Source organism: Balaenoptera ricei, unplaced genomic scaffold, assembly GCF_028023285.1.
Source record: "Balaenoptera ricei isolate mBalRic1 unplaced genomic scaffold, mBalRic1.hap2 scaffold_417, whole genome shotgun sequence".
Lineage (NCBI taxonomy): Eukaryota > Metazoa > Chordata > Mammalia > Artiodactyla > Balaenopteridae > Balaenoptera > Balaenoptera ricei.
This window is the reverse complement of record NW_026777618.1, coordinates 129,941-150,877: the sequence shown is the minus strand read 5'-3', so window position 1 is coordinate 150,877 and position 20,937 is coordinate 129,941. Positions and strand designations below refer to the sequence as shown.

At 55.3% G+C, this 20,937-nt stretch overlaps 12 non-coding genes across 12 annotated transcripts; all 12 read left to right on the top strand.

Moving 5' to 3' along the window:
- Positions 1–350: 350 nt before the first annotated feature.
- Positions 351–442, top strand: LOC132358828 (small nucleolar RNA SNORD116). Its single transcript, XR_009500570.1, has one exon. It is a non-coding gene; the product is annotated as a small nucleolar RNA SNORD116 (small nucleolar RNA).
- Positions 443–831: 389 nt separating this feature from the next.
- Positions 832–923, top strand: LOC132358788 (small nucleolar RNA SNORD116). Its single transcript, XR_009500531.1, has one exon. It is a non-coding gene; the product is annotated as a small nucleolar RNA SNORD116 (small nucleolar RNA).
- A 2,429-nt stretch (positions 924–3,352) lies between these two features.
- Positions 3,353–3,444, top strand: LOC132358856 (small nucleolar RNA SNORD116). The gene has a single exon (XR_009500595.1). It is a non-coding gene; the product is annotated as a small nucleolar RNA SNORD116 (small nucleolar RNA).
- Positions 3,445–5,892: 2,448 nt separating this feature from the next.
- On the top strand, positions 5,893–5,984 carry LOC132358827 (small nucleolar RNA SNORD116). Its single transcript, XR_009500569.1, has one exon. It is a non-coding gene; the product is annotated as a small nucleolar RNA SNORD116 (small nucleolar RNA).
- A 389-nt stretch (positions 5,985–6,373) lies between these two features.
- Positions 6,374–6,465, top strand: LOC132358786 (small nucleolar RNA SNORD116). Its single transcript, XR_009500529.1, has one exon. It is a non-coding gene; the product is annotated as a small nucleolar RNA SNORD116 (small nucleolar RNA).
- Positions 6,466–8,894: 2,429 nt separating this feature from the next.
- On the top strand, positions 8,895–8,986 carry LOC132358855 (small nucleolar RNA SNORD116). Its single transcript, XR_009500594.1, has one exon. It is a non-coding gene; the product is annotated as a small nucleolar RNA SNORD116 (small nucleolar RNA).
- Positions 8,987–11,434: 2,448 nt separating this feature from the next.
- On the top strand, positions 11,435–11,526 carry LOC132358826 (small nucleolar RNA SNORD116). Its single transcript, XR_009500568.1, has one exon. It is a non-coding gene; the product is annotated as a small nucleolar RNA SNORD116 (small nucleolar RNA).
- A 389-nt stretch (positions 11,527–11,915) lies between these two features.
- LOC132358785 (small nucleolar RNA SNORD116) lies at positions 11,916–12,007 on the top strand. The gene has a single exon (XR_009500528.1). It is a non-coding gene; the product is annotated as a small nucleolar RNA SNORD116 (small nucleolar RNA).
- A 2,429-nt stretch (positions 12,008–14,436) lies between these two features.
- Positions 14,437–14,528, top strand: LOC132358853 (small nucleolar RNA SNORD116). Its single transcript, XR_009500592.1, has one exon. It is a non-coding gene; the product is annotated as a small nucleolar RNA SNORD116 (small nucleolar RNA).
- Positions 14,529–16,976: 2,448 nt separating this feature from the next.
- Positions 16,977–17,068, top strand: LOC132358825 (small nucleolar RNA SNORD116). The gene has a single exon (XR_009500567.1). It is a non-coding gene; the product is annotated as a small nucleolar RNA SNORD116 (small nucleolar RNA).
- A 389-nt stretch (positions 17,069–17,457) lies between these two features.
- Positions 17,458–17,549, top strand: LOC132358784 (small nucleolar RNA SNORD116). The gene has a single exon (XR_009500527.1). It is a non-coding gene; the product is annotated as a small nucleolar RNA SNORD116 (small nucleolar RNA).
- Positions 17,550–19,978: 2,429 nt separating this feature from the next.
- On the top strand, positions 19,979–20,070 carry LOC132358851 (small nucleolar RNA SNORD116). The gene has a single exon (XR_009500591.1). It is a non-coding gene; the product is annotated as a small nucleolar RNA SNORD116 (small nucleolar RNA).
- Positions 20,071–20,937: the final 867 nt, after the last annotated feature.

Here is a 20,937-nt window from a genome sequence, read left to right as displayed (position 1 = left end):
TGATACCTGGCGAAGTGAGGAGAGTGCGGCACGGTGAGGCAAGTCAAGGCAAAAGAGTCTCAGCGTGGTTTTGGCGTGAAGTCCTTGAGGCTCCTCGTAGGAACCTTGTGGTGGTGAGTGGAACTTCTTTGCAGAAACCTAGATGTTTGGCCACGGGGACTTGTGCACTGAGACTACACCCTCACCTTCTTGGCTCTTGCAGGGGAACCCCAGATCTGATGCCATGATCCTTAGCTCCATTTGCAGCCCCGTGGGTCGCCTCTGGCCACTCCTGACTGCTGACATGATTGAGATCGGTGGCTGCCCCGCAGTGGAGCCTGCGACTTTGAACGTGCAGCCTTTGAGCAGGTGGATTGATGATGACTCCCATAAATGCACTGCTTGGAACTCTGAACAAATGAATGGGTCTCAGGTTTCTCCGCGGTCATGTCACTGACGGGCCTGGGGGCGAAAATACAAGGCGCCAGGGCAAGTAACCCAGTTGCTGCAAGGGTTTGCCCTGCCAGTTTGGGCATTGGAATATCTCCGATGCCAATAGCTTTCTGTGTGATCCAAGGGCATCGCCTCTGGCTCGACAAGGTTCCTGGTAGAAACCTTGTGGGGGTAAACGGAACTTCTTTGAAGAAACCTAGAAGTTTGGCCACGGGGACTTGTGCCACGAGACTACACCGTCACATTCTGGGCTCTTCCTGGGGCACCCGAGCTCCGATGCCCTGAGACGTGGGTGCACTTCCTGCCCCGTGGCTCGAGTCTGGCCGCTCCCTACTGCTGAGAGGATTGAGCTTGCTGACAGTCCGCGACTTTGCACGTCCAGCCTTTGAGCAGGAGCGTGGATCAGTGAGGACTCCCATAAATGCATTCCTTGGAAATCTAAACAGAATGAATGAGCAATACCTACCGTCTTCTCATCCTAACTGAGGTCCAGCACGTGGCTCCCAAAGGAAAATTAGGGAGAGGTCCATGTTGCATTTGCTACTGTGGGCGTGCGCAGCAACATTGTTCAAGTGGAGGGTGGCGGGCTTCTCGTGCAGAAAGAGCCATGTGGAAAGGAGCCTGGGATGTCCATCTACGTGGGAAGGCTAAGGACAACTTGACGTCTCTGGGCACCTGAGTCTAGCCAGAACTGCTATCCCCTGCCGCGGTCAGCGTGCGGGTGCGAAAGGAAGCGTGAGCCACTGGTACTCCTCTGGCTTGCCATTGAGATCTACAGGCCACCCTCAAGCTCAGGTCGTTGCCTTGTTCCCGCAAGGAAACAGAAGTCTCTGCACTCAGGGTCAGAGAAGGAGTCCTGGCCAGGCCAGGCGTCTATGTCATGTTCAGCTTGGGAGGTGGGATATAGTTTAGGTTTGCCCTGATGGTCGGGGGAAATCAAATGGGCCACTGTCCCCGGGATTTGGGCGACGCTGATGGCGCCTCCTTGGGTTGTGTCCTGCTTGTGTGTTGTGTGTGGAGAGTTTGGAAAGTGCCTTAGGCAAATCCAGGGGATATCAAGCTACTTAGGTGAGGGGTGGATTCGTTTGGATCCTGGTGGAGAGAGCAAGGCAAGGCAAGCGGGAAATACACGGGAGAGTGTTGACTAAGCCCACAGGCTTACTGTTGGGTGGATAGATCGGTATGGGTGGATATGTCGGTGGACATAGGGTTCCCGGAACTCTTTTGGGATATCTTCAGGAGCATTTGGAGCCCCGTGTAGGGAAGGAATACAGGTGCACATTCGTGGACCATCCCAACCTTTTCCTCTCCTTTCTCAATGTGCTTCACGGCGGGTCCTTGTTCCAGCGAATGGTGCCTTCACGGCACAGTATGGTGTCTTCTCACTGGGACCGATTTGGAGCCGTTGGGATGTTTTGTCCCTGTGTGGCCTCATTGCCCCTATGTTGAGGATGTTAAGGTGTTCCTTAGGACAGCCCAGCGTCATTGCTATACCAGGTCGGCATAGCATTCCCTGAGGTTTGGAGCTCTTCCCGGAGGTCTTTGGGCCCAACCATGCAGTAAGAAGGGAGTCGGCCGCCAAGGCAACGCTACAGGTTTAAGGGCTGGAGTGAATGTGTGCTGCAGGGGTCATTTTGTCCTGCCACCTTCTGGTGCTGCGAGCCTGTGATCTCCAGCATGCATGGCTTCAAGCCAGAGAAGCCATGCCGGTTCAAGGGTCCAGGATGTTGGGTGCGTTCTCTCATTGCACGGCTGTGGGTGACACGTTGGTTCTGGAGGACCTGGGTCTCATGGTTTCTCCAAGGTCTTGTCCTTGAAGGGAAGAATGCGAATGTGCAAGGTGCTACGATAAGTTACCCAGTTGCTGCAAGTGTTTGGCCCGCCATTTTGGGCATTGGAATGGCTCCCTTGCCATTAGCTTTGGTTGCGGTCCTAGGGAAGTTCCTCTGGCTTGGCAGGAGACCAGGAAGTATGCCTGCTGGTGAGTCTCCCTTGATCAGTCCAGGGGTTCTTCAGGTGCCCTTTGTCACGGGTCCCTTCGAGCCGCTTTTGATGGAGGTCGTCTTATTCAGCCAAGGGCCCTTCCCTTATGGAAGATCTCTCCCCTTGAGGGCGTGTCCACTGTGTTTAATCATAAGGGCCAAACGCGTGTTTGTTCCCATAGAGGGCACTTGCTCTTAGGCTGAGGGGGCACAGTTGTCCTGAGGGTGTCTCAGGGGATCAGGAAGACATCCTTTTGCTGTGATGGAGGGCAGATTGCTCAGGAGAGGAATTTCAGGGCCCGAGACCAGGGGGTTGTTGGTCGGTGGCACTCTTTGTCCTGATGGCCGCACGCTCTGAAGGCGCCAGTGCCACGATGCTTTCACGTTTGCCTGCGGACACACAGGCAAGATGGACAGTAAATGAAATGTTGAGGAGAGATAGAACACACAATGCTGGGTGGTATCGCCCTTTCCCTCGGTGCGCCTGTGCACCCTCCTCAAGCATGCGTGTGTTCTCTCACCCCGAGCCAGGTGGAATGCCAGGGAAGGAATGCCAGCAGCAGCCTGGGGCCATCCGTATAATCCCTGATACCCGTTGAAGTGAGGACGGTGTGGCAAGGCGAGGCCAGCCGAAGGAGTCTCAGAGGGGTGTTGGCGTGCATTCCATGAGGATCCTGCTTTAACCCTTGTTGCGGTAAGCGACACTTCTTTGCTAAACCTAAAGGTTTGGCGATGGGAACGTGTGCACCGGGGCTACACCCTCACCTTCTGGTCTTTTCTCGGGGAACACGAGCTTTGATGCCCTGAGAACTGGCTGCATTTCCTGACCCGTGGCTCGGCTCTGCTGGCCACTTCCGTAACGCTGATATGATTCAGCTCGCTGGCCGTCCCATGGTGGAATCTGCAACTTTGCATGTCCACCGTTTGAGCATGTGCTTGGATCGATGATGACTCCCACAAATGCATTCCTTGGAAATCTGAACAAAATGAGTGAGAAATCCCTACCGTCTCCTCGTTGGAACTGAGGTCCAGCACGTGGCTCCCCAAAGGAAAGTAGGGAGAGGTTCACGTTGCATTTGCGGCCGTGGGTGTCTACAGCCACGTTGTTCAAGTTGAGGGTTGTGGTCATCTCCTGGGGAGAAGAGCCATTGGGAAAGGAGCCTGGGATGCCAATCCAGGTGGGAAGGCTTGGGACAGCGTGCCGTCTCTGGGTTCCTTGGTCTAGCCAGGACTGCTGTCCCCTGCCACGGTTCAGCATGCAGGTAGGAGAGGAAGCGTGAGCCATTGCTCGTCCTGCCACCTGCACTTGAGTTCTACAGGCTGCCCCCACCTGCTGGTCATTGCCTTGTGGCCTCAAAGAAACAGAAGTCTGTAGGCTCAGGGTCAGAACAGGATTCCAGGCCTAGGGCAGGCTTCTTTGTCATGTTCTGCTTGGGAGACCAGATGCAGTTTAGGTTTCTCCTGCTGAGGGGAGAAATCAAATGGGCCACTGTTCCTGGGAGTTTGGCCAATCTGATGGCTCCTCCTCGGGTTGTGTCCTGCTTGTGTGTGCTGTGTGAAGGGGCTGGAAAATGCCTTAGTCAAACTTGGTCACGGCAAGCTTCTTTGGTGAGGGGTGGCTCTGGCATCTTGCCGTGACACGTTGGGATCCCGGTGGAGAGAGAGTAAGGCAAGGCGAGTGAAAGAGCCACGTGAGATGGCTGGCTAAGCCCACAGGTTTACTGGTGGGTGGATAGATCGACGGTGGCCATGGGGTTCCCGGAACACATTTGGGATTCCCTCAGGAGCATCTGGAGGCACGTGTAGGGAGGGAATACGGGAGCACATTTGTGGACTGTCCCGCCTCTTTCCTCTCCCTGGTCGATTTGCTTCATGGCGGGTTCTTGTGCCAGCGAATGGTTGCCTTCATGGCACAGTATGGTGTCTTCTCATGGGGGCCGATTTGGAGGCCTTGGGGTGTTTTGTCCCTGTCTGACCACGTTCCCCCTGTGTTGAAGATGTGAAGGTGTTCCTGAGGACAGCCAGGCATCGTTTCTATACCCGGCCCACATAGCGTTCCCTGAGGATTGGAGCTCTACCCGGAGGTCATTGGGTGCCACCGTGCAGAAACAAGGGAGTTGGCTGCCAAGGAAAGGCTGCAGGTTTAAGGGCAGGAGAGGATGTGTGGTGTGGGTGTCATTTTTCCTGCCACCCGCTGGTGCGTCGAGACTGTGGTAACCGGCGAGCCTGGCCACAGGCTAGACAAGTCATACCGGTTCAAGTGTCTAGGCTGTTGTCTGGGTTCTGTCGTTGCATGGCTGTGGGTAACAAGTTGCTTGTAGAGGACCTGGGCCTCAGGGTTTCCCCAATGTCACGTCACTGATGGGCCCAGAGGGTGAAAGTACCAGACACCACTGCAAGTTACACAATTGCTGCAAGGGTTTGCCCCGCCACGTTGGGCGTCGGAATGGTTCCGATGCCATTAGCTTTGTGTGTGGGCCAAGGGTAGGTTGCCAGTCTTGGCAGCAGGCCAGGAAGTCTGGCTGCAGGTGAATCTCCATTGTTCAGTCCAGGAGTTCCTCTGGTGCGTTTTGTCACCGGTCCCTACAAGCTGCTTTTGTTGGAGGTCGTCCCATTTGGCCAAGGGCCGTTCCCTTGTGGAAGATCTCAGGGACCACATTTCCCCTTGCGGGTGAATCCATTGTGTGGAAGCGTATGCGCCAGGAGTGGTTTGGTTCCCCAGAGGGCAGTGGCTCTTACGCTGAGTAATCCCAGTTCCCCTGAGGGTGTCTCAGCAGTTCAGGATGACATCCTTATGCTGTGTCAGCAGGGAGGTGGCTCAGGCAGGAAAGTTCAAGGCCCATACCGGGGCGTTGATGGACGACTGTGCTCTTTGTGCTGATGCCCGTGCGCTCTGAAGGCATCTGTGCCACGATGCATTCACGTTTGGCTGTGGACACACAGACATGATGGACTGCAAATGAAATGTTGAGGGGAGATATAGCGCACGTCGGTGGGCGGTATCACCCTTTGCCTCTGTGCGCCCGTTCACTTTTCTCAAACATCCCTGTGTTCTGTCACCCTGAGGCATGTGGTGGAGTGCCAGGGAACAAACACCTGCAGCAGCATTGGGCCCTCTGTATAGTCCATGATACCTGGCGAAGTGAGGAGAGTGCGGCACGGTGAGGCAAGTCAAGGCAAAAGAGTCTCAGCGTGGTTTTGGCGTGAAGTCCTTGAGGCTCCTCGTAGGAACCTTGTGGTGGTGAGTGGAACTTCTTTGCAGAAACCTAGATGTTTGGCCACGGGGACTTGTGCACTGAGACTACACCCTCACCTTCTTGGCTCTTGCAGGGGAACCCCAGATCTGATGCCATGATCCTTAGCTCCATTTGCAGCCCCGTGGGTCGCCTCTGGCCACTCCTGACTGCTGACATGATTGAGATCGGTGGCTGCCCCGCAGTGGAGCCTGCGACTTTGAACGTGCAGCCTTTGAGCAGGTGGATTGATGATGACTCCCATAAATGCACTGCTTGGAACTCTGAACAAATGAATGGGTCTCAGGTTTCTCCGCGGTCATGTCACTGACGGGCCTGGGGGCGAAAATACAAGGCGCCAGGGCAAGTAACCCAGTTGCTGCAAGGGTTTGCCCTGCCAGTTTGGGCATTGGAATATCTCCGATGCCAATAGCTTTCTGTGTGATCCAAGGGCATCGCCTCTGGCTCGACAAGGTTCCTGGTAGAAACCTTGTGGGGGTAAACGGAACTTCTTTGAAGAAACCTAGAAGTTTGGCCACGGGGACTTGTGCCACGAGACTACACCGTCACATTCTGGGCTCTTCCTGGGGCACCCGAGCTCCGATGCCCTGAGACGTGGGTGCACTTCCTGCCCCGTGGCTCGAGTCTGGCCGCTCCCTACTGCTGAGAGGATTGAGCTTGCTGACAGTCCGCGACTTTGCACGTCCAGCCTTTGAGCAGGAGCGTGGATCAGTGAGGACTCCCATAAATGCATTCCTTGGAAATCTAAACAGAATGAATGAGCAATACCTACCGTCTTCTCATCCTAACTGAGGTCCAGCACGTGGCTCCCAAAGGAAAATTAGGGAGAGGTCCATGTTGCATTTGCTACTGTGGGCGTGCGCAGCAACATTGTTCAAGTGGAGGGTGGCGGGCTTCTCGTGCAGAAAGAGCCATGTGGAAAGGAGCCTGGGATGTCCATCTACGTGGGAAGGCTAAGGACAACTTGACGTCTCTGGGCACCTGAGTCTAGCCAGAACTGCTATCCCCTGCCGCGGTCAGCGTGCGGGTGCGAAAGGAAGCGTGAGCCACTGGTACTCCTCTGGCTTGCCATTGAGATCTACAGGCCACCCTCAAGCTCAGGTCGTTGCCTTGTTCCCGCAAGGAAACAGAAGTCTCTGCACTCAGGGTCAGAGAAGGAGTCCTGGCCAGGCCAGGCGTCTATGTCATGTTCAGCTTGGGAGGTGGGATATAGTTTAGGTTTGCCCTGATGGTCGGGGGAAATCAAATGGGCCACTGTCCCCGGGATTTGGGCGACGCTGATGGCGCCTCCTTGGGTTGTGTCCTGCTTGTGTGTTGTGTGTGGAGAGTTTGGAAAGTGCCTTAGGCAAATCCAGGGGATATCAAGCTACTTAGGTGAGGGGTGGATTCGTTTGGATCCTGGTGGAGAGAGCAAGGCAAGGCAAGCGGGAAATACACGGGAGAGTGTTGACTAAGCCCACAGGCTTACTGTTGGGTGGATAGATCGGTATGGGTGGATATGTCGGTGGACATAGGGTTCCCGGAACTCTTTTGGGATATCTTCAGGAGCATTTGGAGCCCCGTGTAGGGAAGGAATACAGGTGCACATTCGTGGACCATCCCAACCTTTTCCTCTCCTTTCTCAATGTGCTTCACGGCGGGTCCTTGTTCCAGCGAATGGTGCCTTCACGGCACAGTATGGTGTCTTCTCACTGGGACCGATTTGGAGCCGTTGGGATGTTTTGTCCCTGTGTGGCCTCATTGCCCCTATGTTGAGGATGTTAAGGTGTTCCTTAGGACAGCCCAGCGTCATTGCTATACCAGGTCGGCATAGCATTCCCTGAGGTTTGGAGCTCTTCCCGGAGGTCTTTGGGCCCAACCATGCAGTAAGAAGGGAGTCGGCCGCCAAGGCAACGCTACAGGTTTAAGGGCTGGAGTGAATGTGTGCTGCAGGGGTCATTTTGTCCTGCCACCTTCTGGTGCTGCGAGCCTGTGATCTCCAGCATGCATGGCTTCAAGCCAGAGAAGCCATGCCGGTTCAAGGGTCCAGGATGTTGGGTGCGTTCTCTCATTGCACGGCTGTGGGTGACACGTTGGTTCTGGAGGACCTGGGTCTCATGGTTTCTCCAAGGTCTTGTCCTTGAAGGGAAGAATGCGAATGTGCAAGGTGCTACGATAAGTTACCCAGTTGCTGCAAGTGTTTGGCCCGCCATTTTGGGCATTGGAATGGCTCCCTTGCCATTAGCTTTGGTTGCGGTCCTAGGGAAGTTCCTCTGGCTTGGCAGGAGACCAGGAAGTATGCCTGCTGGTGAGTCTCCCTTGATCAGTCCAGGGGTTCTTCAGGTGCCCTTTGTCACGGGTCCCTTCGAGCCGCTTTTGATGGAGGTCGTCTTATTCAGCCAAGGGCCCTTCCCTTATGGAAGATCTCTCCCCTTGAGGGCGTGTCCACTGTGTTTAATCATAAGGGCCAAACGCGTGTTTGTTCCCATAGAGGGCACTTGCTCTTAGGCTGAGGGGGCACAGTTGTCCTGAGGGTGTCTCAGGGGATCAGGAAGACATCCTTTTGCTGTGATGGAGGGCAGATTGCTCAGGAGAGGAATTTCAGGGCCCGAGACCAGGGGGTTGTTGGTCGGTGGCACTCTTTGTCCTGATGGCCGCACGCTCTGAAGGCGCCAGTGCCACGATGCTTTCACGTTTGCCTGCGGACACACAGGCAAGATGGACAGTAAATGAAATGTTGAGGAGAGATAGAACACACAATGCTGGGTGGTATCGCCCTTTCCCTCGGTGCGCCTGTGCACCCTCCTCAAGCATGCGTGTGTTCTCTCACCCCGAGCCAGGTGGAATGCCAGGGAAGGAATGCCAGCAGCAGCCTGGGGCCATCCGTATAATCCCTGATACCCGTTGAAGTGAGGACGGTGTGGCAAGGCGAGGCCAGCCGAAGGAGTCTCAGAGGGGTGTTGGCGTGCATTCCATGAGGATCCTGCTTTAACCCTTGTTGCGGTAAGCGACACTTCTTTGCTAAACCTAAAGGTTTGGCGATGGGAACGTGTGCACCGGGGCTACACCCTCACCTTCTGGTCTTTTCTCGGGGAACACGAGCTTTGATGCCCTGAGAACTGGCTGCATTTCCTGACCCGTGGCTCGGCTCTGCTGGCCACTTCCGTAACGCTGATATGATTCAGCTCGCTGGCCGTCCCATGGTGGAATCTGCAACTTTGCATGTCCACCGTTTGAGCATGTGCTTGGATCGATGATGACTCCCACAAATGCATTCCTTGGAAATCTGAACAAAATGAGTGAGAAATCCCTACCGTCTCCTCGTTGGAACTGAGGTCCAGCACGTGGCTCCCCAAAGGAAAGTAGGGAGAGGTTCACGTTGCATTTGCGGCCGTGGGTGTCTACAGCCACGTTGTTCAAGTTGAGGGTTGTGGTCATCTCCTGGGGAGAAGAGCCATTGGGAAAGGAGCCTGGGATGCCAATCCAGGTGGGAAGGCTTGGGACAGCGTGCCGTCTCTGGGTTCCTTGGTCTAGCCAGGACTGCTGTCCCCTGCCACGGTTCAGCATGCAGGTAGGAGAGGAAGCGTGAGCCATTGCTCGTCCTGCCACCTGCACTTGAGTTCTACAGGCTGCCCCCACCTGCTGGTCATTGCCTTGTGGCCTCAAAGAAACAGAAGTCTGTAGGCTCAGGGTCAGAACAGGATTCCAGGCCTAGGGCAGGCTTCTTTGTCATGTTCTGCTTGGGAGACCAGATGCAGTTTAGGTTTCTCCTGCTGAGGGGAGAAATCAAATGGGCCACTGTTCCTGGGAGTTTGGCCAATCTGATGGCTCCTCCTCGGGTTGTGTCCTGCTTGTGTGTGCTGTGTGAAGGGGCTGGAAAATGCCTTAGTCAAACTTGGTCACGGCAAGCTTCTTTGGTGAGGGGTGGCTCTGGCATCTTGCCGTGACACGTTGGGATCCCGGTGGAGAGAGAGTAAGGCAAGGCGAGTGAAAGAGCCACGTGAGATGGCTGGCTAAGCCCACAGGTTTACTGGTGGGTGGATAGATCGACGGTGGCCATGGGGTTCCCGGAACACATTTGGGATTCCCTCAGGAGCATCTGGAGGCACGTGTAGGGAGGGAATACGGGAGCACATTTGTGGACTGTCCCGCCTCTTTCCTCTCCCTGGTCGATTTGCTTCATGGCGGGTTCTTGTGCCAGCGAATGGTTGCCTTCATGGCACAGTATGGTGTCTTCTCATGGGGGCCGATTTGGAGGCCTTGGGGTGTTTTGTCCCTGTCTGACCACGTTCCCCCTGTGTTGAAGATGTGAAGGTGTTCCTGAGGACAGCCAGGCATCGTTTCTATACCCGGCCCACATAGCGTTCCCTGAGGATTGGAGCTCTACCCGGAGGTCATTGGGTGCCACCGTGCAGAAACAAGGGAGTTGGCTGCCAAGGAAAGGCTGCAGGTTTAAGGGCAGGAGAGGATGTGTGGTGTGGGTGTCATTTTTCCTGCCACCCGCTGGTGCGTCGAGACTGTGGTAACCGGCGAGCCTGGCCACAGGCTAGACAAGTCATACCGGTTCAAGTGTCTAGGCTGTTGTCTGGGTTCTGTCGTTGCATGGCTGTGGGTAACAAGTTGCTTGTAGAGGACCTGGGCCTCAGGGTTTCCCCAATGTCACGTCACTGATGGGCCCAGAGGGTGAAAGTACCAGACACCACTGCAAGTTACACAATTGCTGCAAGGGTTTGCCCCGCCACGTTGGGCGTCGGAATGGTTCCGATGCCATTAGCTTTGTGTGTGGGCCAAGGGTAGGTTGCCAGTCTTGGCAGCAGGCCAGGAAGTCTGGCTGCAGGTGAATCTCCATTGTTCAGTCCAGGAGTTCCTCTGGTGCGTTTTGTCACCGGTCCCTACAAGCTGCTTTTGTTGGAGGTCGTCCCATTTGGCCAAGGGCCGTTCCCTTGTGGAAGATCTCAGGGACCACATTTCCCCTTGCGGGTGAATCCATTGTGTGGAAGCGTATGCGCCAGGAGTGGTTTGGTTCCCCAGAGGGCAGTGGCTCTTACGCTGAGTAATCCCAGTTCCCCTGAGGGTGTCTCAGCAGTTCAGGATGACATCCTTATGCTGTGTCAGCAGGGAGGTGGCTCAGGCAGGAAAGTTCAAGGCCCATACCGGGGCGTTGATGGACGACTGTGCTCTTTGTGCTGATGCCCGTGCGCTCTGAAGGCATCTGTGCCACGATGCATTCACGTTTGGCTGTGGACACACAGACATGATGGACTGCAAATGAAATGTTGAGGGGAGATATAGCGCACGTCGGTGGGCGGTATCACCCTTTGCCTCTGTGCGCCCGTTCACTTTTCTCAAACATCCCTGTGTTCTGTCACCCTGAGGCATGTGGTGGAGTGCCAGGGAACAAACACCTGCAGCAGCATTGGGCCCTCTGTATAGTCCATGATACCTGGCGAAGTGAGGAGAGTGCGGCACGGTGAGGCAAGTCAAGGCAAAAGAGTCTCAGCGTGGTTTTGGCGTGAAGTCCTTGAGGCTCCTCGTAGGAACCTTGTGGTGGTGAGTGGAACTTCTTTGCAGAAACCTAGATGTTTGGCCACGGGGACTTGTGCACTGAGACTACACCCTCACCTTCTTGGCTCTTGCAGGGGAACCCCAGATCTGATGCCATGATCCTTAGCTCCATTTGCAGCCCCGTGGGTCGCCTCTGGCCACTCCTGACTGCTGACATGATTGAGATCGGTGGCTGCCCCGCAGTGGAGCCTGCGACTTTGAACGTGCAGCCTTTGAGCAGGTGGATTGATGATGACTCCCATAAATGCACTGCTTGGAACTCTGAACAAATGAATGGGTCTCAGGTTTCTCCGCGGTCATGTCACTGACGGGCCTGGGGGCGAAAATACAAGGCGCCAGGGCAAGTAACCCAGTTGCTGCAAGGGTTTGCCCTGCCAGTTTGGGCATTGGAATATCTCCGATGCCAATAGCTTTCTGTGTGATCCAAGGGCATCGCCTCTGGCTCGACAAGGTTCCTGGTAGAAACCTTGTGGGGGTAAACGGAACTTCTTTGAAGAAACCTAGAAGTTTGGCCACGGGGACTTGTGCCACGAGACTACACCGTCACATTCTGGGCTCTTCCTGGGGCACCCGAGCTCCGATGCCCTGAGACGTGGGTGCACTTCCTGCCCCGTGGCTCGAGTCTGGCCGCTCCCTACTGCTGAGAGGATTGAGCTTGCTGACAGTCCGCGACTTTGCACGTCCAGCCTTTGAGCAGGAGCGTGGATCAGTGAGGACTCCCATAAATGCATTCCTTGGAAATCTAAACAGAATGAATGAGCAATACCTACCGTCTTCTCATCCTAACTGAGGTCCAGCACGTGGCTCCCAAAGGAAAATTAGGGAGAGGTCCATGTTGCATTTGCTACTGTGGGCGTGCGCAGCAACATTGTTCAAGTGGAGGGTGGCGGGCTTCTCGTGCAGAAAGAGCCATGTGGAAAGGAGCCTGGGATGTCCATCTACGTGGGAAGGCTAAGGACAACTTGACGTCTCTGGGCACCTGAGTCTAGCCAGAACTGCTATCCCCTGCCGCGGTCAGCGTGCGGGTGCGAAAGGAAGCGTGAGCCACTGGTACTCCTCTGGCTTGCCATTGAGATCTACAGGCCACCCTCAAGCTCAGGTCGTTGCCTTGTTCCCGCAAGGAAACAGAAGTCTCTGCACTCAGGGTCAGAGAAGGAGTCCTGGCCAGGCCAGGCGTCTATGTCATGTTCAGCTTGGGAGGTGGGATATAGTTTAGGTTTGCCCTGATGGTCGGGGGAAATCAAATGGGCCACTGTCCCCGGGATTTGGGCGACGCTGATGGCGCCTCCTTGGGTTGTGTCCTGCTTGTGTGTTGTGTGTGGAGAGTTTGGAAAGTGCCTTAGGCAAATCCAGGGGATATCAAGCTACTTAGGTGAGGGGTGGATTCGTTTGGATCCTGGTGGAGAGAGCAAGGCAAGGCAAGCGGGAAATACACGGGAGAGTGTTGACTAAGCCCACAGGCTTACTGTTGGGTGGATAGATCGGTATGGGTGGATATGTCGGTGGACATAGGGTTCCCGGAACTCTTTTGGGATATCTTCAGGAGCATTTGGAGCCCCGTGTAGGGAAGGAATACAGGTGCACATTCGTGGACCATCCCAACCTTTTCCTCTCCTTTCTCAATGTGCTTCACGGCGGGTCCTTGTTCCAGCGAATGGTGCCTTCACGGCACAGTATGGTGTCTTCTCACTGGGACCGATTTGGAGCCGTTGGGATGTTTTGTCCCTGTGTGGCCTCATTGCCCCTATGTTGAGGATGTTAAGGTGTTCCTTAGGACAGCCCAGCGTCATTGCTATACCAGGTCGGCATAGCATTCCCTGAGGTTTGGAGCTCTTCCCGGAGGTCTTTGGGCCCAACCATGCAGTAAGAAGGGAGTCGGCCGCCAAGGCAACGCTACAGGTTTAAGGGCTGGAGTGAATGTGTGCTGCAGGGGTCATTTTGTCCTGCCACCTTCTGGTGCTGCGAGCCTGTGATCTCCAGCATGCATGGCTTCAAGCCAGAGAAGCCATGCCGGTTCAAGGGTCCAGGATGTTGGGTGCGTTCTCTCATTGCACGGCTGTGGGTGACACGTTGGTTCTGGAGGACCTGGGTCTCATGGTTTCTCCAAGGTCTTGTCCTTGAAGGGAAGAATGCGAATGTGCAAGGTGCTACGATAAGTTACCCAGTTGCTGCAAGTGTTTGGCCCGCCATTTTGGGCATTGGAATGGCTCCCTTGCCATTAGCTTTGGTTGCGGTCCTAGGGAAGTTCCTCTGGCTTGGCAGGAGACCAGGAAGTATGCCTGCTGGTGAGTCTCCCTTGATCAGTCCAGGGGTTCTTCAGGTGCCCTTTGTCACGGGTCCCTTCGAGCCGCTTTTGATGGAGGTCGTCTTATTCAGCCAAGGGCCCTTCCCTTATGGAAGATCTCTCCCCTTGAGGGCGTGTCCACTGTGTTTAATCATAAGGGCCAAACGCGTGTTTGTTCCCATAGAGGGCACTTGCTCTTAGGCTGAGGGGGCACAGTTGTCCTGAGGGTGTCTCAGGGGATCAGGAAGACATCCTTTTGCTGTGATGGAGGGCAGATTGCTCAGGAGAGGAATTTCAGGGCCCGAGACCAGGGGGTTGTTGGTCGGTGGCACTCTTTGTCCTGATGGCCGCACGCTCTGAAGGCGCCAGTGCCACGATGCTTTCACGTTTGCCTGCGGACACACAGGCAAGATGGACAGTAAATGAAATGTTGAGGAGAGATAGAACACACAATGCTGGGTGGTATCGCCCTTTCCCTCGGTGCGCCTGTGCACCCTCCTCAAGCATGCGTGTGTTCTCTCACCCCGAGCCAGGTGGAATGCCAGGGAAGGAATGCCAGCAGCAGCCTGGGGCCATCCGTATAATCCCTGATACCCGTTGAAGTGAGGACGGTGTGGCAAGGCGAGGCCAGCCGAAGGAGTCTCAGAGGGGTGTTGGCGTGCATTCCATGAGGATCCTGCTTTAACCCTTGTTGCGGTAAGCGACACTTCTTTGCTAAACCTAAAGGTTTGGCGATGGGAACGTGTGCACCGGGGCTACACCCTCACCTTCTGGTCTTTTCTCGGGGAACACGAGCTTTGATGCCCTGAGAACTGGCTGCATTTCCTGACCCGTGGCTCGGCTCTGCTGGCCACTTCCGTAACGCTGATATGATTCAGCTCGCTGGCCGTCCCATGGTGGAATCTGCAACTTTGCATGTCCACCGTTTGAGCATGTGCTTGGATCGATGATGACTCCCACAAATGCATTCCTTGGAAATCTGAACAAAATGAGTGAGAAATCCCTACCGTCTCCTCGTTGGAACTGAGGTCCAGCACGTGGCTCCCCAAAGGAAAGTAGGGAGAGGTTCACGTTGCATTTGCGGCCGTGGGTGTCTACAGCCACGTTGTTCAAGTTGAGGGTTGTGGTCATCTCCTGGGGAGAAGAGCCATTGGGAAAGGAGCCTGGGATGCCAATCCAGGTGGGAAGGCTTGGGACAGCGTGCCGTCTCTGGGTTCCTTGGTCTAGCCAGGACTGCTGTCCCCTGCCACGGTTCAGCATGCAGGTAGGAGAGGAAGCGTGAGCCATTGCTCGTCCTGCCACCTGCACTTGAGTTCTACAGGCTGCCCCCACCTGCTGGTCATTGCCTTGTGGCCTCAAAGAAACAGAAGTCTGTAGGCTCAGGGTCAGAACAGGATTCCAGGCCTAGGGCAGGCTTCTTTGTCATGTTCTGCTTGGGAGACCAGATGCAGTTTAGGTTTCTCCTGCTGAGGGGAGAAATCAAATGGGCCACTGTTCCTGGGAGTTTGGCCAATCTGATGGCTCCTCCTCGGGTTGTGTCCTGCTTGTGTGTGCTGTGTGAAGGGGCTGGAAAATGCCTTAGTCAAACTTGGTCACGGCAAGCTTCTTTGGTGAGGGGTGGCTCTGGCATCTTGCCGTGACACGTTGGGATCCCGGTGGAGAGAGAGTAAGGCAAGGCGAGTGAAAGAGCCACGTGAGATGGCTGGCTAAGCCCACAGGTTTACTGGTGGGTGGATAGATCGACGGTGGCCATGGGGTTCCCGGAACACATTTGGGATTCCCTCAGGAGCATCTGGAGGCACGTGTAGGGAGGGAATACGGGAGCACATTTGTGGACTGTCCCGCCTCTTTCCTCTCCCTGGTCGATTTGCTTCATGGCGGGTTCTTGTGCCAGCGAATGGTTGCCTTCATGGCACAGTATGGTGTCTTCTCATGGGGGCCGATTTGGAGGCCTTGGGGTGTTTTGTCCCTGTCTGACCACGTTCCCCCTGTGTTGAAGATGTGAAGGTGTTCCTGAGGACAGCCAGGCATCGTTTCTATACCCGGCCCACATAGCGTTCCCTGAGGATTGGAGCTCTACCCGGAGGTCATTGGGTGCCACCGTGCAGAAACAAGGGAGTTGGCTGCCAAGGAAAGGCTGCAGGTTTAAGGGCAGGAGAGGATGTGTGGTGTGGGTGTCATTTTTCCTGCCACCCGCTGGTGCGTCGAGACTGTGGTAACCGGCGAGCCTGGCCACAGGCTAGACAAGTCATACCGGTTCAAGTGTCTAGGCTGTTGTCTGGGTTCTGTCGTTGCATGGCTGTGGGTAACAAGTTGCTTGTAGAGGACCTGGGCCTCAGGGTTTCCCCAATGTCACGTCACTGATGGGCCCAGAGGGTGAAAGTACCAGACACCACTGCAAGTTACACAATTGCTGCAAGGGTTTGCCCCGCCACGTTGGGCGTCGGAATGGTTCCGATGCCATTAGCTTTGTGTGTGGGCCAAGGGTAGGTTGCCAGTCTTGGCAGCAGGCCAGGAAGTCTGGCTGCAGGTGAATCTCCATTGTTCAGTCCAGGAGTTCCTCTGGTGCGTTTTGTCACCGGTCCCTACAAGCTGCTTTTGTTGGAGGTCGTCCCATTTGGCCAAGGGCCGTTCCCTTGTGGAAGATCTCAGGGACCACATTTCCCCTTGCGGGTGAATCCATTGTGTGGAAGCGTATGCGCCAGGAGTGGTTTGGTTCCCCAGAGGGCAGTGGCTCTTACGCTGAGTAATCCCAGTTCCCCTGAGGGTGTCTCAGCAGTTCAGGATGACATCCTTATGCTGTGTCAGCAGGGAGGTGGCTCAGGCAGGAAAGTTCAAGGCCCATACCGGGGCGTTGATGGACGACTGTGCTCTTTGTGCTGATGCCCGTGCGCTCTGAAGGCATCTGTGCCACGATGCATTCACGTTTGGCTGTGGACACACAGACATGATGGACTGCAAATGAAATGTTGAGGGGAGATATAGCGCACGTCGGTGGGCGGTATCACCCTTTGCCTCTGTGCGCCCGTTCACTTTTCTCAAACATCCCTGTGTTCTGTCACCCTGAGGCATGTGGTGGAGTGCCAGGGAACAAACACCTGCAGCAGCATTGGGCCCTCTGTATAGTCCATGATACCTGGCGAAGTGAGGAGAGTGCGGCACGGTGAGGCAAGTCAAGGCAAAAGAGTCTCAGCGTGGTTTTGGCGTGAAGTCCTTGAGGCTCCTCGTAGGAACCTTGTGGTGGTGAGTGGAACTTCTTTGCAGAAACCTAGATGTTTGGCCACGGGGACTTGTGCACTGAGACTACACCCTCACCTTCTTGGCTCTTGCAGGGGAACCCCAGATCTGATGCCATGATCCTTAGCTCCATTTGCAGCCCCGTGGGTCGCCTCTGGCCACTCCTGACTGCTGACATGATTGAGATCGGTGGCTGCCCCGCAGTGGAGCCTGCGACTTTGAACGTGCAGCCTTTGAGCAGGTGGATTGATGATGACTCCCATAAATGCACTGCTTGGAACTCTGAACAAATGAATGGGTCTCAGGTTTCTCCGCGGTCATGTCACTGACGGGCCTGGGGGCGAAAATACAAGGCGCCAGGGCAAGTAACCCAGTTGCTGCAAGGGTTTGCCCTGCCAGTTTGGGCATTGGAATATCTCCGATGCCAATAGCTTTCTGTGTGATCCAAGGGCATCGCCTCTGGCTCGACAAGGTTCCTGGTAGAAACCTTGTGGGGGTAAACGGAACTTCTTTGAAGAAACCTAGAAGTTTGGCCACGGGGACTTGTGCCACGAGACTACACCGTCACATTCTGGGCTCTTCCTGGGGCACCCGAGCTCCGATGCCCTGAGACGTGGGTGCACTTCCTGCCCCGTGGCTCGAGTCTGGCCGCTCCCTACTGCTGAGAGGATTGAGCTTGCTGACAGTCCGCGACTTTGCACGTCCAGCCTTTGAGCAGGAGCGTGGATCAGTGAGGACTCCCATAAATGCATTCCTTGGAAATCTAAACAGAATGAATGAGCAATACCTACCGTCTTCTCATCCTAACTGAGGTCCAGCACGTGGCTCCCAAAGGAAAATTAGGGAGAGGTCCATGTTGCATTTGCTACTGTGGGCGTGCGCAGCAACATTGTTCAAGTGGAGGGTGGCGGGCTTCTCGTGCAGAAAGAGCCATGTGGAAAGGAGCCTGGGATGTCCATCTACGTGGGAAGGCTAAGGACAACTTGACGTCTCTGGGCACCTGAGTCTAGCCAGAACTGCTATCCCCTGCCGCGGTCAGCGTGCGGGTGCGAAAGGAAGCGTGAGCCACTGGTACTCCTCTGGCTTGCCATTGAGATCTACAGGCCACCCTCAAGCTCAGGTCGTTGCCTTGTTCCCGCAAGGAAACAGAAGTCTCTGCACTCAGGGTCAGAGAAGGAGTCCTGGCCAGGCCAGGCGTCTATGTCATGTTCAGCTTGGGAGGTGGGATATAGTTTAGGTTTGCCCTGATGGTCGGGGGAAATCAAATGGGCCACTGTCCCCGGGATTTGGGCGACGCTGATGGCGCCTCCTTGGGTTGTGTCCTGCTTGTGTGTTGTGTGTGGAGAGTTTGGAAAGTGCCTTAGGCAAATCCAGGGGATATCAAGCTACTTAGGTGAGGGGTGGATTCGTTTGGATCCTGGTGGAGAGAGCAAGGCAAGGCAAGCGGGAAATACACGGGAGAGTGTTGACTAAGCCCACAGGCTTACTGTTGGGTGGATAGATCGGTATGGGTGGATATGTCGGTGGACATAGGGTTCCCGGAACTCTTTTGGGATATCTTCAGGAGCATTTGGAGCCCCGTGTAGGGAAGGAATACAGGTGCACATTCGTGGACCATCCCAACCTTTTCCTCTCCTTTCTCAATGTGCTTCACGGCGGGTCCTTGTTCCAGCGAATGGTGCCTTCACGGCACAGTATGGTGTCTTCTCACTGGGACCGATTTGGAGCCGTTGGGATGTTTTGTCCCTGTGTGGCCTCATTGCCCCTATGTTGAGGATGTTAAGGTGTTCCTTAGGACAGCCCAGCGTCATTGCTATACCAGGTCGGCATAGCATTCCCTGAGGTTTGGAGCTCTTCCCGGAGGTCTTTGGGCCCAACCATGCAGTAAGAAGGGAGTCGGCCGCCAAGGCAACGCTACAGGTTTAAGGGCTGGAGTGAATGTGTGCTGCAGGGGTCATTTTGTCCTGCCACCTTCTGGTGCTGCGAGCCTGTGATCTCCAGCATGCATGGCTTCAAGCCAGAGAAGCCATGCCGGTTCAAGGGTCCAGGATGTTGGGTGCGTTCTCTCATTGCACGGCTGTGGGTGACACGTTGGTTCTGGAGGACCTGGGTCTCATGGTTTCTCCAAGGTCTTTTCCTTGAAGGGAAGAATGCGAATGTGCAAGGTGCTACGATAAGTTACCCAGTTGCTGCAAGTGTTTGGCCCGCCATTTTGGGCATTGGAATGGCTCCCTTGCCATTAGCTTTGGTTGCGGTCCTAGGGAAGTTCCTCTGGCTTGGCAGGAGACCAGGAAGTATGCCTGCTGGTGAGTCTCCCTTGATCAGTCCAGGGGTTCTTCAGGTGCCCTTTGTCACGGGTCCCTTCGAGCCGCTTTTGATGGAGGTCGTCTTATTCAGCCAAGGGCCCTTCCCTTATGGAAGATCTCTCCCCTTGAGGGCGTGTCCACTGTGTTTAATCATAAGGGCCAAACGCGTGTTTGTTCCCATAGAGGGCACTTGCTCTTAGGCTGAGGGGGCACAGTTGTCCTGAGGGTGTCTCAGGGGATCAGGAAGACATCCTTTTGCTGTGATGGAGGGCAGATTGCTCAGGAGAGGAATTTCAGGGCCCGAGACCAGGGGGTTGTTGGTCGGTGGCACTCTTTGTCCTGATGGCCGCACGCTCTGAAGGCGCCAGTGCCACGATGCTTTCACGTTTGCCTGCGGACACACAGGCAAGATGGACAGTAAATGAAATGTTGAGGAGAGATAGAACACACAATGCTGGGTGGTATCGCCCTTTCCCTCGGTGCGCCTGTGCACCCTCCTCAAGCATGCGTGTGTTCTCTCACCCAGAGCCAGGTGGAATGCCAGGGAAGGAATGCCAGCAGCAGCCTGGGGCCATCCGTATAATCCCTGATACCCGTTGAAGTGAGGACGGTGTGGCAAGGCGAGGCCAGCCGAAGGAGTCTCAGAGGGGTGTTGGCGTGCATTCCATGAGGATCCTGCTTTAACCCTTGTTGCGGTAAGCGACACTTCTTTGCCAAACCTAAAGGTTTGGCGATGGGAACGTGTGCACCGGGGCTACACCCTCACCTTCTGGTCTTTTCTCGGGGAACACGAGCTTTGATGCCCTGAGAACTGGCTGCATTTCCTGACCCGTGGCTCGGCTCTGCTGGCCACTTCCGTAACGCTGATATGATTCAGCTCGCTGGCCGTCCCATGGTGGAATCTGCAACTTTGCATGTCCACCGTTTGAGCATGTGCTTGGATCGATGATGACTCCCACAAATGCATTCCTTGGAAATCTGAACAAAATGAGTGAGAAATCCCTACCGTCTCCTCGTTGGAACTGAGGTCCAGCACGTGGCTCCCCAAAGGAAAGTAGGGAGAGGTTCACGTTGCATTTGCGGCCGTGGGTGTCTACAGCCACGTTGTTCAAGTTGAGGGTTGTGGTCATCTCCTGGGGAGAAGAGCCATTGGGAAAGGAGCCTGGGATGCCAATCCAGGTGGGAAGGCTTGGGACAGCGTGCCGTCTCTGGGTTCCTTGGTCTAGCCAGGACTGCTGTCCCCTGCCACGGTTCAGCATGCAGGTAGGAGAAGAAGCGTGAGCCATTGCTCGTCCTGCCACCTGCACTTGAGTTCTACAGGCTGCCCCCACCAGCTGGTCATTGCCTTGTGGCCTCAAAGAAACAGAAGTCTGTAGGCTCAGGGTCAGAACAGGATTCCAGGCCTAGGGCAGGCTTCTTTGTCATGTTCTGCTTGGGAGACCAGATGCAGTTTAGGTTTCTCCTGCTGAGGGGAGAAATCAAATGGGCCACTGTTCCTGGGAGTTTGGCCAATCTGATGGCTCCTCCTCGGGTTGTGTCCTGCTTGTGTGTGCTGTGTGAAGGGGCTGGAAAATGCCTTAGTCAAACTTGGTCACGGCAAGCTTCTTTGGTGAGGGGTGGCTCTGGCATCTTGCCGTGACACGTTGGGATCCCGGTGGAGAGAGAGTAAGGCAAGGCGAGTGAAAGAGCCACGTGAGATGGCTGGCTAAGCCCACAGGTTTACTGGTGGGTGGATAGATCGACGGTGGCCATGGGGTTCCCGGAACACATTTGGGATTCCCTCAGGAGCATCTGGAGGCACGTGTAGGGAGGGAATACGGGAGCACATTTGTGGACTGTCCCGCCTCTTTCCTCTCCCTGGTCGATTTGCTTCATGGCGGGTTCTTGTGCCAGCGAAT